The sequence below is a fragment of the Canis lupus genome, chromosome 5, assembly GCF_048164855.1.
Source record: "Canis lupus baileyi chromosome 5, mCanLup2.hap1, whole genome shotgun sequence".
Lineage (NCBI taxonomy): Eukaryota > Metazoa > Chordata > Mammalia > Carnivora > Canidae > Canis > Canis lupus.
This window is the reverse complement of record NC_132842.1, coordinates 32,217,585-32,233,966: the sequence shown is the minus strand read 5'-3', so window position 1 is coordinate 32,233,966 and position 16,382 is coordinate 32,217,585. Positions and strand designations below refer to the sequence as shown.

Genomic DNA, 16,382 nt, shown 5'->3' with positions numbered 1-16,382 from the left:
TAGCACAGGCCAAAAAAAAAAAAAAGGATTATTGTTGCATGTGAAAGAATTCAGAGGAAGACTGTGGCTAGTAGCAGGAAGGCTGGGACTCCAAGCTCTAGATCAGACGTAGACACATTTTTAGGAATTTCGATATATTTCATCCCATTGTGTTCTCAAAAAGTGACGCCAAGTCACATTCCCCTCCACTATGCTTCAGAGTAGACATGGAGCAGAAAGTCTGCGAACCTACCGGCATTTAACGATCAAGTATTAGCTCCAGGTTTGAGACATTTGAAAGAGCATACACCAGCCACTGTGGTCATGCAAGCCACACCTGCCCTCGGTTGGATAGAAACCCCCTTCGTTGGAATTAGAAGATGCTCCTATTTCGTCTAGTGTGATTGCTCCTGCCTCATATGGGAGGGGAAACCAAGGCTTCCAGAAATTAGGTGACTCTCCTGATCACAGGACTGGTACGTTTCAAAGCCAGAATCCAAGCCTAAGGTGGGTTGGCTGCCCGGCCCAGGAGCCTCCGTCCCCATCGTCTCTTGTCTCTGATGTGTTCCAGGCTCCCAGGACACGCCAGGACCTGCTGGCTCTTCCGGAGTATGAAGCCGGGCCACCTGCTCTTTCTGATAGTGGAAGCTCCAACCACTTAATTTGCCCCCATTAGCCAGACTCATGTGAGCACTCAAAACATCATTGCTATATTTATTTTTAATGCGTGGTGCATTAGAGGCTCCTGAATGCACACGCTCCCAGTGCCTCAGAAGTTAAATCCAGAGGCTGTTCCTTGCTGTGATTTTAGGTATGGCATTTTATTTTTTTATTGTTTTACAAAAAAATTGTAAAGATTTTATTCATTTGAGTGGGAGGGGAGTTGGTGTGAGAGAGCATGAGCAGGGGGAGGGGCAGAGGGAGAAGCAAACTCCCAGCTGAGCAGGGAGCCCGATGCTGGGCTGGATCCCAGGACCCGGAGATCATGACCTGAGCCGAAAGCAGATGCTCAACCGACTGAGCCTCCCAGGTGCCCCCGTGGAAGGCATTTTGGAAATGCCAGGATGTGCCGTGGCGAGCTCCTCCTTCCTAAGTCTTGTCTCTTGCTACAAGAGAGTCACGTGTGTAATAGAGGAATAAATGTGTCTTCTTTGTTTTCCTTTCTGGCTTTGCAAATGTACAGAGGTAAAAAAAAAAAAAAAGAGTATTTTGAAAGCATCTATGAATCTGGCTTCTAGTACACGCCTCCTCACTTGAGTGCAGTGTCAGTCACGTGGTGAAAGAGGCACATCTGCGTGAGTTTCATGAGCATCTGCCAGTGATCACTCCCAGAAGACTTAAATGACTTAGTGTTATTACACCTTCAAAAGGATGCAGCCCCAAGCTGTGACCATTGGGATAAAAAGGAGAGCCCAATCCTGCAACATATCACTCTGACACTGATGCTACATGACATGCACTTGTAGAATTAAAACCAGGGGTGTGTTGACACTTTCTGGGAATAGCACCTAATCTGTTATCTTTACTTTCTCCCTCCCAAATTCCCAAGTTTCTTTAAAGGAGTTCCAAGGAGCTGGGTGTCTCCAGCACCCCCCTCCTCACGGTTCTGCAGTCATCTCAGTCAAGAGAATACACCTGCTGTATACCCCTACGTCTGATTCTGTTTAGGAGGTAGACCATGCCGTCACGTTTGAGTGGGGATTGAGTGCCCTACACACTCAACAACTGAAAACAACTGTTTTATTTTTTTTTCCTGTGATTTCATGGGCCAGAAATTTGGGAATGGCTCAAGCACGCAGTTCTCCCTGGGGGTCCCTCATACAATTGCAGTGGGACACATTGGCAGGGCTGCTGTCACCTGAAGGCCGACCGAGCCGTAGGTTCCAGATGGCCCAGTCACATGGGAGGTGTTTGGTGCTGCCTGTGGGCCTGTAGTCAGCCAGGGCTGCTGATGAGCACTTATGACCTCCCAGAATGGCAATCTCTGGGCAGCTGGACGCCATGCGTGCGGCTGGCTTCCCCAGGGTGAGCATCTCAAGCAAACCACATCAGAGCTGCTCAGCCTCCTCTGACCTAGTCGGACAAGTCCTATCAGTGAACATCCATCATGAGCTGTTGGTGGAAGCCCCCGCCCATCCACCCAGAGTCAAAGAGAAAGGACCCAGACTTCACCCCACTGTGGGAGACGATCAAAGAATTTGGAGCCATTATTTTTTAAACAGCCCCAATCAATACTGTGTTTTGCACTTCCCGACATCAAGAATACATTTTTTTGAGTGACCAAACTGACATATGTATACTTCATTATACTGTGTGTTTTCTTTTTACATTTTCTTTATTTTTTTTATTTGAATTCAATTAGCCAACATATAGTGCATCATACACTTTGTGTTCTCGTTGGCGCTGCTTAGACATAACAGAATACAGCGCTTGTAGGAACTCTGCTCACAGAATCATCACACGTTGGACTTCCGATGTGACAGACACAGCAGATTGGGGGGTCAGTATCTGCTAATTGCAATTAAATTTTGCGTGGGATGTGTCTGACAGCAAATATAAATGGGTCCTCCTATAGATTAGCGCTGGAGAACATTTTCATGATGACTACGCTCGTGTATCTACTGGGATATAGGATTTGCCCGCCTTGCACATCTTATGAATTGATTGAAGAGGGTCCCATGCCCAGGTCCTGTTGTGGGTTTTAAGGAAGGTTTGAAACAGAAGGCGATTGATTGACTGCTGTCTGCCCCTCTCTGACAACCGAGAAGGAGAAAACGGTGGAGTCTTAACTCACCAGCGCACTGTGTTTTACACTGAGCTTTCCTTTTGGGAACCAAATGCTGGTGCCTATGTCTGAAGAATCCTGTTTTCCAGAAAGCACACAAGTAAAACAACAGAGCTCAAGTAAGCCAAATGGAAAAAATGCAGGTTGGGTGGAATCGGACCCACCAGAAGAGTTCATTCATGTTTGTGTTAAGCATGGTCCCAACCCCACGCCATGCTGCCGACCCATGTGATCTCCAAGGCAGCCGAGGCCACTGTGGCATCGCTCTCCATCCTAGAGCACTCTCCCAGCCCAGGGCAGGCATGAGTCCGAACTCACCTGGTGGAAACCAGAGGCTGAACACAAGGGGAATTCATTCTTTATCAGCCCCCTTTGTCTGCGGTCTCGAGATCTCTGGACATAACAAAGGAACTTTTCCCCAAAGAAATTAGGGGACCCATCTGTAAATGTACTACTGGGTAACAGATTCCACGGGCAGTAAAGGATTATGGATTGATGGACATTTCAGCTGGTTAGCTCTCCCGCCCACTCGAGAGCACTCTTGTGTGATAACCAGGAGCACATCAATGCATAATCCAAAAAGCACCTGCATGGGAGCGTTGCTGGAACATACCACACATCCCGTCTCATGTAATTCTTACGACCTTTGGTGTTACTGTGGCCAAAGTTCCTTTTCGAGCCTCCATGTGTTCTAAATATATCCTACAGCTCATTATTATCCCTTAAAAAAATACTTCCTATTCTGCAGCTCAGTTTGTAGAAATCAGAAGGGATTGCCCTGGGCTGGTTTTCTGGAGAAGGTCTAATGAGTGAAGCTGTGATGGAGGTAAAGAAAGGTGTGCTCTCAGATCTAAAGTAGACAGCCCAGGTTCAATTCACATCCTACTTATAAAGCCTCTGCCCTAAAGTTCAGCAGGAAGGCCACTGGGTCATTGCTATTACTTCTACTTTTATTGAAATATAATGGGCATGCAATGCTATAGCAGTTTCAGGTGTACACATAGTGATTCGACAGGTCTGTATATTACTCAGTGCTCATCATGATCAACGTCGTCACCACGCAGGGATATCACAGTGTTACTGTAGTCTCCATGCTGCACTTTTCATCTCCATGACTTATTTATTTTGCCTTTGGAAATTTGTATCTCTTAATTCCTATCACTTGTTAGGAAGTGATACCCCTCATCCCGCCTCCCTGCTCTCTGGCAACCACTAGATTGTTCTCTGTATTTAAGAATCTGTTTGTTCATCTGTTTTTTTTTTTTTTTCAGATTCTACAAATGAATGAAATCATATGGTATTTTTCTCCGTCGGACTCATTTCACTTAGCATAATACCCTCTAGGTCCACCTGTGTTGTCACAAATGGCAAGAGAGACACATACATCGGTGGAAATAAACCCAGGCTTCTATGGTCGATTAATCTGTGACAAAGGAGGCACGAATATACAATGGGGAGAAGACGATCTCTTCAATGAGCAGTGCCGGAGAGACTGGACAGCCACCTACAAAAGAATGAAAGAGACTACGTACTTAGACCATATGCAAAACCAAACTCAAAATACATTAAGGACCTAAATGTGAGACCCGAAACCATAAAACTCCTGAAAGAAAACACAGGCAGTAATCTCTTGGACATCAGCTTTTGCAACACATTTATGAATATATATCCCAGGCAAGGGAGACAAAAGCAAAATTAAACTATTGAGACTACATCAAAATAAAAAGCTTTTTTTTTTTTTTCAGAGGAAACCATCAAAATAAAACAAGGCAACCCATTGAATGGGACAAGATATTTGTGAATGATATAGCCAGTAAGGCGTTAATACCCCAAATATGTAAGTAACTTATGAAACTCAACACCAAGAAAATAATTTTTAAAAAATGAGCAGTAGACCTAAATGGACAATTTTCCAAAGAAAACATCCAGATGGCCGACAGACACGTGAAAAGATGCTCAGCATCACTAATAATCAGAGAAATGCAAATCAAACCTGTCCGAATGGCTAGTATTGAACAGGTGAGAAGTAACAAGTGTTGGGGAAGATGTGGAGAAAGGGGAGCCTGGATGCAGTGTCGGTGGGAGGCCAAACGGGTGCCACCACTCTGGAGAACAGTATGGAGGTTCCTCAAAAAATTAAAAATGAAATTGCCGCATAATCCAGTAATTCCACTCCTGAGTGTCTATCCAAAAACCAGAAGAACACTAACTTGGAAAGAGATACGCACCCCTGTGTTTGTGCAGCATTATTGACAATAGTCAGGACGCAGAAGCAACCCAAGCGTCCATCGACAGCTGCGTGGATGGAGATGTGCTGTGTATTCACAGAGGAATGAAATTGTTACTCTTACTTCTTACTTGACTGGAATCTATTAACCTGCAGCTTTTTTTTTTTTTGACAATTACTGAGAAATATTATTCATCACAGCTCATCGCGTTCGAGAAAACTGGTTATCTTCCGCACCACGTATGGGGACTGTCTCTGCCCGGAGCTGATCCAAAATCCTCATCTTGCAAGTTCACCCTCCACACCTGGCTCTGGCCGAGCAAACCGTAGGGGCAGTGGGCCGAGAACTGTGGCTCAAGCCCCGCAGGTGAAGTGACAGCCTGGACAGCAGCGACCAGGGCCCTCCGGGGCTGGCGGGCGTGAGCAGCTGGCTGGCTGGGGGACCGGAGTCCACTGAGCCTCCTGCAGCTGGGGAGCAGAGACCTTGGATCTTTGGGGCGTTTCCACAGAATTCTCTGCAGCGCCACGCTCTTTCGGGAGTCGTCAGGAAAGTCCTCGGGTGCGCCTGCTGCCCACCTTCGGAGACAGAGCTTCGACCAGCAGCCGGACCCCACAGGGATGGAGAGGGTGGGTTATGGGGCGAGATGTCCCGGTCTAACGAATGTTCCTTCGCCAGAGGAGGACATCTGTCCAGACCCACCGCGGCCTCACTCCTCGGCTGGGGTAAGCACGCAATGGGCTGCGGGTTGGGCGCGACGCTTGGCCTGGGCCATTTGGTGGCAAAGAAAGGAAACTGCTTGAAGGGTGTTAAAATAAGCAAAGGGACTAGGTAACAGGTGTTGGTATGGGAAGATGAGGGGCTGAGGCAGGAAGAATCTTGACCTCATGAGATGGGAGACCCGGGGTCCCGGACACCATGTGGAGCCCACGCAGGGTCCCTCCCATGGAGCCCACAGGGTGCACAGAACACGTCCTGTTCAGGAACCCGGGGATTCCTGACTCCAGATGTGCCTGCTTCTTTCCCTAGTTACCAGGAGCTTCAGTTCCCCAGGCTGCTTTTGTCCCATAGAGGGGTGTGTGTGTGTGTGCACGCCTACAAGCACACCCTGAGCATGCCTACTAGCCCCACCCTGAGCACGCCTACAAGCACATGCCCAAGCACACCTACAAGGACGCCCCTGGACACACCTACAAACACAACCCTGAGCACGCCTGCAAGCACACCCTGAGCATGTCTACAAGCACACCTCTGAGCACACCTACAAGCACACACCTGAACACTCCTACAAGCACACTCCTGAGCATGTCTACAAGCATACCCTGAACGCACCTACAAGCACACACCTGGGCACGCCTACAAGCCCACTCCTGAGCACACCTACAAGCCCACGCTGACCACACCTACAAGCACACCCTGAGCATGCCTACTAGCCTACCCTGAGCACAACTACAAGCACATGCTCCAGCATGCCTACAAGGATGCCCCTGAGCATGCCTAAAAGCACACACCTGAGCACACCTACTAACACACACCGGAGCACACCTACAAGCACATCCCCGATCACACTGGATTTCTAAGTAAGAATTTGTTTGATTGTCTCCTGATGTCTATTTGATGATCTTCCTCTGACACCTGAATTATCAGCAGGTGACTTTCTCTCTGTGACATGAGAGTGAAAACCTTCATTCTGGTCCATGAACCTCCCTCCACACAGAGCAAGGTCCTGCTGAATCTGTGATCATTATCTCCTTCCCCTGATTTTGCCACCATTCCATTCCATATATGTGTATTTCTAAAGAGCACACTTTAATTCCTTAATTCCTCGGTTTTCTTTGAATTTAATTTTAAAAAGTACCAGGTTGTATATAATCATAAACTTAATGTCTTCCAGCAGATACTATGTTGTTAAGATTTATATGATGATTCCTGATGTGGAGAGTTATACATTTGCCTGGCAGCTGCTGGAGGATGACCCACTGAAGATCTGACAAGTTAAACTGGAAGTGTTTTCTGGTCTACTATGTTAAATCATTTTGTTTCTTTAAAATCATGAATGGAATTTGAATTCCATTAAAGTTTTCAGTACCTGTGTGATGAAGCACAAGCTACCCAGAATGTGCCAGAGGAGCAAAACCTAGCAGGTGCTGAGCAAAAGAAACTAGACACAAGTGGAAGCACCGTGTGATTCCATTTCACAAAGTAAGGGTGTGAAGATGTGTTTGTAGAGATGCTCTATGTTGATGTGGTTGTGATCACACAGGGGGACGCACTAGTTAAAAGTCATCATGCTGAACCCTCACGACGGGTGCACTTCAGTGTGTGCAAATCACACATCAGTGACACTGACTTAAAACCAATGCTGCTCTGTCCACAGTAGCCATGCTGTCGGAAGGGCCCAGATGTCCATCTGCAAGTGAGTGAATAAAGAAGATGTGGTGTATACACACATCAGTGTGGGTGGAGCCAGAGGGCACGATGCTGAGCGAAAGAAGTCAATCAGAGAAAGACAATCCTATGGTGTCACTCATGTGAGGCAACTAAGAAACAGCACAGAGGACCATAGGGGAAGGGAGGGAAAGCTGAATGGGAAGTCATCAGAGAGGGAGACAAACCACGAGAGACTCTGAACTCTGGGAAACAAACTGAGGCTCACTGGAGGGGACAGGGGTAGGGGGATGGGCATTGAGGAGGACACGTGATGGAATGAGCGCTCGGTGTTGTATGCGACTGAGGAGTCACTAAGCTCCACATCCGAAACTAAGGATGGTCTATATGTTGGCTAATTGAATTAAAAAAAAAAAAAAAAAAAAAAACAAGAACAGCCAATACTTGCGTCCTACATTTATCATGGCAATTGAGTGAGATGTGGCCCACGCAGTGGGGGCCCTGGGATGCGGTCCACTCGGACACACCCTTTCATCACTGCTGCTGCCTTCTCCTTCACACAACCACACGCCGGAAACTGGCTTTGGAGGGAGGTGGGTGGAAAAGGCAGGGATTGGCCTAACCCAGGCAAGGGTGGGCAGCTGTGGTGAGCAAGTCTTCATCCTTCAGGAGCGTGCTCCCTGCCTCACGTAGTCCTGGTTTAGATGGTTCAAACCTACCTCCTCAAATTCACAGCTGCCAGACTCATCCGGATACCCTGTGGGCTGTGGGGTGTCATCAGAAATCTGAGGTCAAAAAAAAAAAAGGAATCTGAGGTCAGGAAGGTAGGACCCCCCCAGGCCCCCACTGCAATTTATGTGTCCCCCAGATGTGCAGGTGCATCTGGTAGGTCCTGAATGAATCAGTGACTGAGTGCACACAAGCTTCATCTATTTTGAGCCTTTCTACGTCTCTCGGGGTAAAAGGACAAAGTTACCTTCTCACCTTGAGTGCTGAGCATACAGGTTTCAATCACTTTTTTCTCTCTGGAAAAATAGGTTGCCAGGATGGGATAGTTCAATTTTTTTTTCCAGCTTTATTGAGTTATTATTGACAAATAAAAATTGTGTAGGTTTAGGTACACGTCGTGATATCCTGGTGTATGTCACGACGTGAATGCCACAATCAAGCTCACACATCCATCACCTCCTGTGGTGACCATTGCCTTTGTGTGCCTAGTGAGGAAACCTGAGATATACTTGCAAAGCCACTTTCAAGTGGATGGTACAGAATTATTAACTAGAGCAGTCACCACACTACGTGAGCTCTCCAGATCTTTCCCATTTCCACAGACAAGTGAGATGATTCAGCATTTGTCATTCTGTGTCTGGCTTAGCTCACCAGACATCATGTCCTTCAGGTTCATCCACATTGTTGCAAGTGGCAGGATTTCCTTCTTTTTAAGGCCAAAACAATACTCCATTGGTCCTTCGATTTCTATCATTTATAGATGTCACTCTGCACGCCCAACTAAAATCACCATTAATCCTTAGGCCGTGCTTCCAGACTTCTCATGGCGGAAAATGTTCTTTATAAGAGAATGACCAGCAATCGGATTAACAGAAGGAACTGGATTCCTGGCTAAGGAACTGGTGATTCATTCCACCCTGACCTCACCGCGGACCAGAGTCCCAAGGGGACCGATTTGGGGTAATGGTCTCTGTAGATCCTGGGTCAGCCCGGGAATTCCATCACACGAACTGTCGTGATGATTCCCATTGAAATGTATTCTTCTAAACCACGATGAGGACTTTGTGAGATGGACATTTTACAATACACATTCAATAAATAAGACGAAGGTGTTCTTCTCATGACTGATCTTTGACCATTCCCCACCACACATGCAAACACTGTAAAGTACGGATGCTGACACGGTGTTTTTGTAAGTCAGTTTCCTTTTTGAAGGCCCACAACGAAATGCACATGAATAGAGTCCGGAAGCACACGCTCAGAGATGCATGAGTCATGCAGCCAATGAGTTAAAACCCACATGCAGATAAATCACCGCAGTGGTTTTTATTTTAAAGACTGATACTACTTTATAATATTTAGGAAGACTGCAATTCTACAATTTTGTCTTGCCTTTAGCGTTTATCGTACTTTACAAAAATTATGAGCTTATTTCATGAATTCCACAAAAAGTATCTAAGGGTGGCATTCCTTCCCGAAGAGACAGCCTGGGAGGGTTACCTCTTGTTTCTTAGACTCACCGTCAGAGACGGTGGAGATGCCAACTGTTAGAATTAATTGGAAGTGTGCAGGCCTCTCGCCCCCCCTCCCCAAACAAACAAACAAACAAATAAGGCATCATATCTCCTTGAACACCTCGAGTTTTCCCTGCCTGTGATGGGAAATAGTCTGAATTTCCTTTGTGCACTTCTGCAGAGTCATTTTCTAAATTTCTTGTTCCTCTCTCTCTCTCTCTCTCTCTCGTAGTAACTCTGTTCCTTGATCTACATTTGGTCAATTAAGATAAACCCCGTGTGCAGTGTGAGTCACAACCACAGGACCCTTATTTGTGGCAGTGTTTAAGACTGAGACAGAGGGGGAAAATCAAGTTAGTCAAGAATAATATCCTATTGTAGGAAGCGCGCCCAGCATACAATCCCCTTCCCCAAGACCCTGGCATGATGTTGCTTCTCTTTCTAAAAAACACCATTTCTTTTGTGTGAATCTTTGTTTAGAGAGGAGGAATGCTAAGCATTTTTATTTTAATCAGACTTGGTTTCTGGGAGATTCAGCTATTCTCACCCCCCTGTTTATCAAAGTGGTGATGGACGTCTATCGGCCACACTGATTAGATAGTCGGTCAAATGTGCATGAGATCAAGCCAGAACTGCTCCCTGTGATCTTCAAAGAAAAGGAAAGTCTAGATGAAACGTGGAGGTATCCTGGTGATAACAGGCGGCCATGTAATTGAGAAATTAGGTCATGATGAAGAGTCTTAACAGATACCGCGACTTATCTTTCATCTCTAACCCATTTAATTGGCACTAACTTAAGAAAGTCGCGACATCTCAAAGAGAATAACTTTGGTTCGTCTTTTCAGTACTGATTTCCTCTTTCTAGGTATGACACGAAGATTTTTAGGGATGAACGTGAAATGACAGATTAAAATTATCTAGCTGCTTTCGGGGATCTTTATCTCACTGATACGCTCAAGAGCAGTGTGGACTTTTAAGAGGTATTAACGTCTCCTTACGACACAAGAGGCTACAGAACTTAATGAAGTTTAGTGACTTCCTCGGGGCCAGTGGCTGGCGAAGTGTGGATTTGGGGCTCCATCAGTCTCATGTACTAATTCTCTCTTCTCTGAGGGGCACACACTAGTAGATAGTTTTAAGACATATGTTCTATTTGTTTTATGCAAATAAAACCATGCATTATTGGAAGAAAAGGCAGTTTCCTTTTGCCTTTGGTAGACCGAGAAAGGAAATTTTTTTTTTGAAATATATGCTTAATATTATTGTCTTGGTGATTTTATAAATCTATCTAATGGTCCTGGGAGCCAGGTCACAGTTTTGTGTACTTAAGCATTCTACTTGGAAGGATAGCCAACATACTCATCTAGTATATTTTGATTTTATTTTGGGGGGGGGGTCAGTGTTATAACAATTCTAAATACTGTTACATCAAAACTATAATTGTTCGCCTAAGGTGAACACGTTTCTAGAAAGAGTATGAAGTACAGCTCTCATGCCTGCCTCAGAACCCACTCTCACCAGAGAGCTTCAACCTCTTGCAAGGCCTTTTGGTTAAAAACTCAGTATTTTTGTCTGTGACATTTTTTGTTTGTTTAGGTACACGACAAATATTTACTCGGTATGACAGCAGGCTAGTAGATACAGAGGCGGAGGCTTCTTGAAGGAAAAAAGCTTTTGTTAAGGAAAAATCGTAGGTGAATGGTATATGTGTGCAGCAAAGACCACTGGAAAGCTATAAAATGATTTAAATATACTGTATTTCTGCATGTCATTGTGGGTGATTTTCATCACCATGCTGAGGTCCGATCCCCAAGCAACAAAAAAAGGGAGAGCAAATCTGACTATGAGTACTCCTTTATTTAGGATTGATGGGAAAGGCCTCACGGCTGCAATGGTATGTCCAGAGCCCCAGGAACAGAATTCCTCAGCCATGAGGTCATGGGGGCGTCTCTGCTCTCAACATAAGGTATCTGTTACTTGGAGGAGAGCTGAGGTTGCAGAGCATGTGCCACAGGATTATGAAAAATGTTGGCATATAGCCTGAGCGATTTGACTTTAGTAGACCGTTAACCTCAGGCTACATCAGGACAGTTCAGTTTACCCTAAGGAAAGTGTTCGAATAATGCAGACTGAATATTGGAGAAAACCTGTGAGCTGGCACAGTCTTCTGGGGTGGAAGGGAGACACAGTCCATTTTATAGCATCTCCAGAGAGAAAAGTGTGCTTAACTTGGGGTGGGGATGACTTAAAAAAACCTAAAAGTATAGAATAGGATAATATAATGATAGGAAGATTATAGCAAGTCAACTACAGATGAAGTAGATTTATGTGGACAGCGGGTTTCAGACAGGGCTGAGGTCCCAAACGGCCACCTAATGTCAGCCTTGTGCTCAGGACCACATCGGTAATGAGGTGACATCTGTACAGGTGTGTTACCGCGCTGCGTACAACATGCTGCTGAAGTAGAGACGGATGTGATGGGTTAGCTTGACTTTTTAAGAAATATGTGATTCAATATGTGGGTGGCTCAGTGGTTGAGCGTCTGCCTTTGACTCAAGTCCTGATCCTGGGGTCCTGGGATCGAGTCCCGCATTGGGCTCTCCTCATGGAGCCTGCTTCTCCCTCTGCCTGTGTCTCTGCCTCTCTGTGTGTGTGTCTCATGAATAAATAAATAAAATATTTTTTTTTTTAAGAAAGAAAAGAAATATGTGATTCACACACAGCAGAGATCATAGCTGGCTTGCTCACAACTGGAACTCACATGTAGGGATACAGCTCCTCATGTACGGAGGGGCCATGGCACTTGATTAGTCGTTGCTGTTTGTTTGGTGTTTCAGTAAACTCTACGCCCAATGTGGGGCTTGAACTCATGACCCTGAGATAAAGAGTCGCATCTGCCACCAGGCACGCCCAAGGCATTTGGTTTTGATTCTCACCACAGCCTCCTCCCCATTAGTTAGTGGTCAAGGGGCTAGAGCTTCTGCTGGGGCACGTCTAGACCGTTGCCCTGTGGGACTGGCTCAAGCTGTCGGCTCTAGTTACGAGTACACTGGCAGTGAGATGCCTTCCGTCACTCCCGGGGGTCCCACTGGGCTGCCTTGTCAACCTCCGTGGCTTCTGGTGTTTCCAGTTGAATGCAGACCGAGACCGGGCTAGACTATGAAGAAGAAATCCTGGGAGTTGGGTGGTAGGAGGGGTGACTTAGCTCCCTCCCCCAGTCTCAGATTTGCAAATCTCTGCAATGTATCAGTGGGAACTAGAAAGCCCCTTGTGAAACCGAATATTCTGAAGGGCTGCTAACCCTCCCGAGGGGTTGGGCCCAGGTTATGTGAGTGGGATTCACTTTCACAAGCATTTTTGAATATTGACTCCAGCGTTGGCTGGAGGAACGTGCCTTAACCCCGGACCTGTGGCTTCAGACGATGCTTCCCTGGAGACTTGGTGTCACAGAACCTATGAAAAATCAGACAAAACCCCACAGGCCCAATGACAACAGCTCCTACCCTAACAGGACCCTGACAAATCAATTAAAGGATGCTTGAAAGCCGCTGCTGTTATTTTGGTGACAATAATGAGGAAGAGGAGATGGGGCAATCTGTCAGCAACCAGATGTACTCATGGAGCATTGACAAAGGTTTGAACAATGTCTGTGGCTTGAGCTGGCCATGGGAGGAGTAATTCCGTGACTCTCCCTGAGAAAGCACAGTCCTTTCCTTAGGAGCACGGTGGTGCTAGATGGTTTCTTCTGCTGTCCACCATCCCCACCTCAACACACACATTCCAACATCCTTTGTGGCCTTCAGGGGCGAGAAGCAATGTCATCAAAGAGGTGGCCACAGGAGCAGGCCGGAGGGTGAAAGGGGGAGCAGGCACTGTGGTCACACTGGCCAGCAGGGTGCAGGGTGGGCAGGAGCAACTGTTGCCCCCTTTGTGGACAGAAAACAGACTCCTGCTGGGAGAGCCCGTCCCCTTCCAGTGGGCACACAGGCTTCCCTGGTGGGGGCAGAGCTCAGCCAGGTCTGGGTGACTGTCCCCACACTCCAGGCTCATGGCCTCAGGAAGGTCACCTTATGAACACGTCTTTGCTTTTAGTGACTCAAGATAGAGCTTCTTATAAAATTGGGGCAGGTGTCCATGGTGAGGAAAGCTCGGACGTGGCCTTTATCTGATGCTTGATCCTTGCCCTTCATTCCTGGCTGGGCTTGCCTGACTTTTGTCCCAACCTGCCAGAGGCAGGGGCCTTGCTCAGAGTAACTGGGCTTGACAGCTGGTGGAGTCCCTCCTGGGCCAGGAGCTGAGTGTGAGCTGGGGCACTGGGGAGGCAGAAGAAAGGTTCCTCGCCTCCCACCCACCCAATCTCTGTGTGTGTATCTGTGTGTGTATGTGTATGTACATGTCTATGTGTGTGCATGTGTGTCTGTGAGTAAGGATTGTGGGTCTCTGTGTGTGTCTCTGCATGTGTGCACGTGCATGTCTGTATGTGCACGTGTATGTTTATATACATGTTTATGTGTGCACGTGTGCCTATGTGTCTGGATTGTGAGTCTCTATGTGTCTGCATGTGCACATGTGTCAGTGTGCATGAGTATGTGTATATGTACACATGCATGTATGTGCATGTGTGTTTGCATGCATGGATTGGGTGTCTGTGTGTGTCTCTGTGTGCATGTGTGGATGTGTGTCCCCAAGCATGTATGTAAGTATATGTGGTGTGTGCATTTGATGTGTGCATATGTGTATATAAGCCACTGTGCATGTGTGTGTACGTGTGACTATAGCTGTCTCTGTGTGTATGTGTGAATATGTGGTTATGCATACACATGTGTGTGTCTGTGGGGGGGGTTATATGTGTGTCTGGGTGGTCCTGTGTGTGTCTCTGTGTCCATGTGTGTGCACACATGCATGCAGGTACATGTCTATGTGTGTCTCTCTGTGTGCATATGTGATGTGTGCATGTGTCTGTGTGTGTATGTCAATGTGTGTGCACGTGTGTATACTCGTCACTATGCATATGCATCCATGTGTTTACATGTGTGCATGTGTGTTTGGCTGCATCCCTGTGTGTCTGTGTGCATGTGTGTGTGCGTGTGCACTGCGTGTCTGTGGGCTACATGGTGTCTCTGTGTGTCTGTGTGTTTGTGTGGGTGCAGCGCCCGGGAGGCCCCAATGCGGACCAGTGAGCAGATGCATAAGCAGCAGCAGGAATCTATTTTGAAAGGACTTACGACACAACGACAGGGCAAAGCCATCATGACACAGCTTAGACTATTGCCACGTGTGGGGGAGCAGATGCTCCTTATGGGGTCTGTGGTCACTGCACAGGTCACCTCACACCCCTGCGCCCATCTCTCCTCGTTACCGCTGAGTCCTTTGGCCTTCGACCGAATGGCCGGTACCTCTTCTGTACCCACGTCCCTTTCCCTTTCACGTCACCATCAGAGCTGAGGCCGAGGCGACCCCAGCAGTGCCCTACAAGCCCCGGGGAAGCACAATCAAGCCCTGGACATGGTCATCAGGAAACGAAACGGGATCATTGAGGAAAAGTTACATTTGCAAAACCTGGCCTCAAAGGGTTTTAGTCTCTATTTAGAACCCTGAGAGTCAGGGTACGTTGGTTTGGAAGGGGGCACATCCCGTGTTGTTAAGAGCCAGGAGGGGGGAATGTATCAGCAAGGACGCCACAGTGGCCTCACATCTTCACGTCCCCATGGCCCCGTAATCTCGCAGTGAGAAAGTAGTCTAATCCCACTGCATTTGGCTGGGCACACAAACAAAACAATAGTCTTTCCTCAAACACAAAGCAAAAAAAAAGAGGCAGCCTCCCACGTGGCCCTTTGCCTGAGCAGGCGATGCCCATGTGGAAGCTTCAGGAAGGGCTGCTCTGTTGCTCTCACTGGTCTCTGCCATCTGCTCCCAGCACTTGCCAGCAGTACCTCTGTCTCCCCGCCCACATCCCCTTTGGACTGAGAGCTCTGTGAAAGGTGCCAGGCTTGGAGCAAGCCTTGAAGATGCTGCTCTCTAAGAACACGTGCTCCCTACTCCTGCGGCACAGATCCTCTTCCACCAGCGTCTGGGGTGGGCTCCTTCTCTGCCCCCATCCTCCCCGATGAGAGCCTCCTCTCTTAGCTCTAGCCACAGGGCATGACACGGGGCCTGCCTCAACGTGCACCCTTCAGTGGGTCAGTAAAGCCAAGTGAACGATGCCTGGCTTAACAGAGGTCAAGTTAACTGAGTCCAGGAGCCTGGCTGTGAGGCCACGTGCGTCCCTCAGTGCTCCCTGGGCCGGGCTTGCAGGCTTGACATTGCTTTTCTACAAAGAAACATCCTCCTGAGAGCATCTCAGAGTTACTGTCCTCTGTGAGGGACACACGAGCTTAGGAACTCCACACTGTGCTCCTCTTGGGCGATCACAATGCTGCTGGCCTCGCGTAGGAGGCTAAGACTTCCTGTGTGACAAACGTCAGCTGAACGTTGTCTCGTTTCTGTTTCCCAGCTTCGGTTGACCAAGGACACTTTAAAAAATACTAGTGACACCTCTTACCGTCCCCTGGAATTTGCTGCCATGGAAACGGTAGGAGGTGGTGACATAATACCAGCCAGGAGGGCTTGGGTTTGAGGCCTGTTTCAAGTCCCGGGCCTGCGGCGCCTCGTGATCCATGTGACCTTTCGCATGCCGTTGTCATTTCTCTGCGTGTTTCCTTTCAGTGAAACGTGGACAAAATCCAAAGTCAGAAACAAAACAGGGAAAATGCCTGGAACACA

General features: G+C 47.4%; 1 long non-coding RNA gene across 1 annotated transcript; it reads right to left on the bottom strand.

Annotated features, from left to right (window-relative positions):
- Positions 1-2,410: 2,410 nt before the first annotated feature.
- LOC140633446 (uncharacterized) lies at positions 2,411-9,242 on the bottom strand. Its single transcript, XR_012031062.1, has 3 exons — positions 8,362-9,242; positions 8,097-8,162; positions 2,411-4,268 (listed from the first exon to the last, which is right to left on the bottom strand). It is a non-coding gene; the product is annotated as an uncharacterized lncRNA (long non-coding RNA).
- Between the last annotated feature and the right edge of the window lie 7,140 nt (positions 9,243-16,382).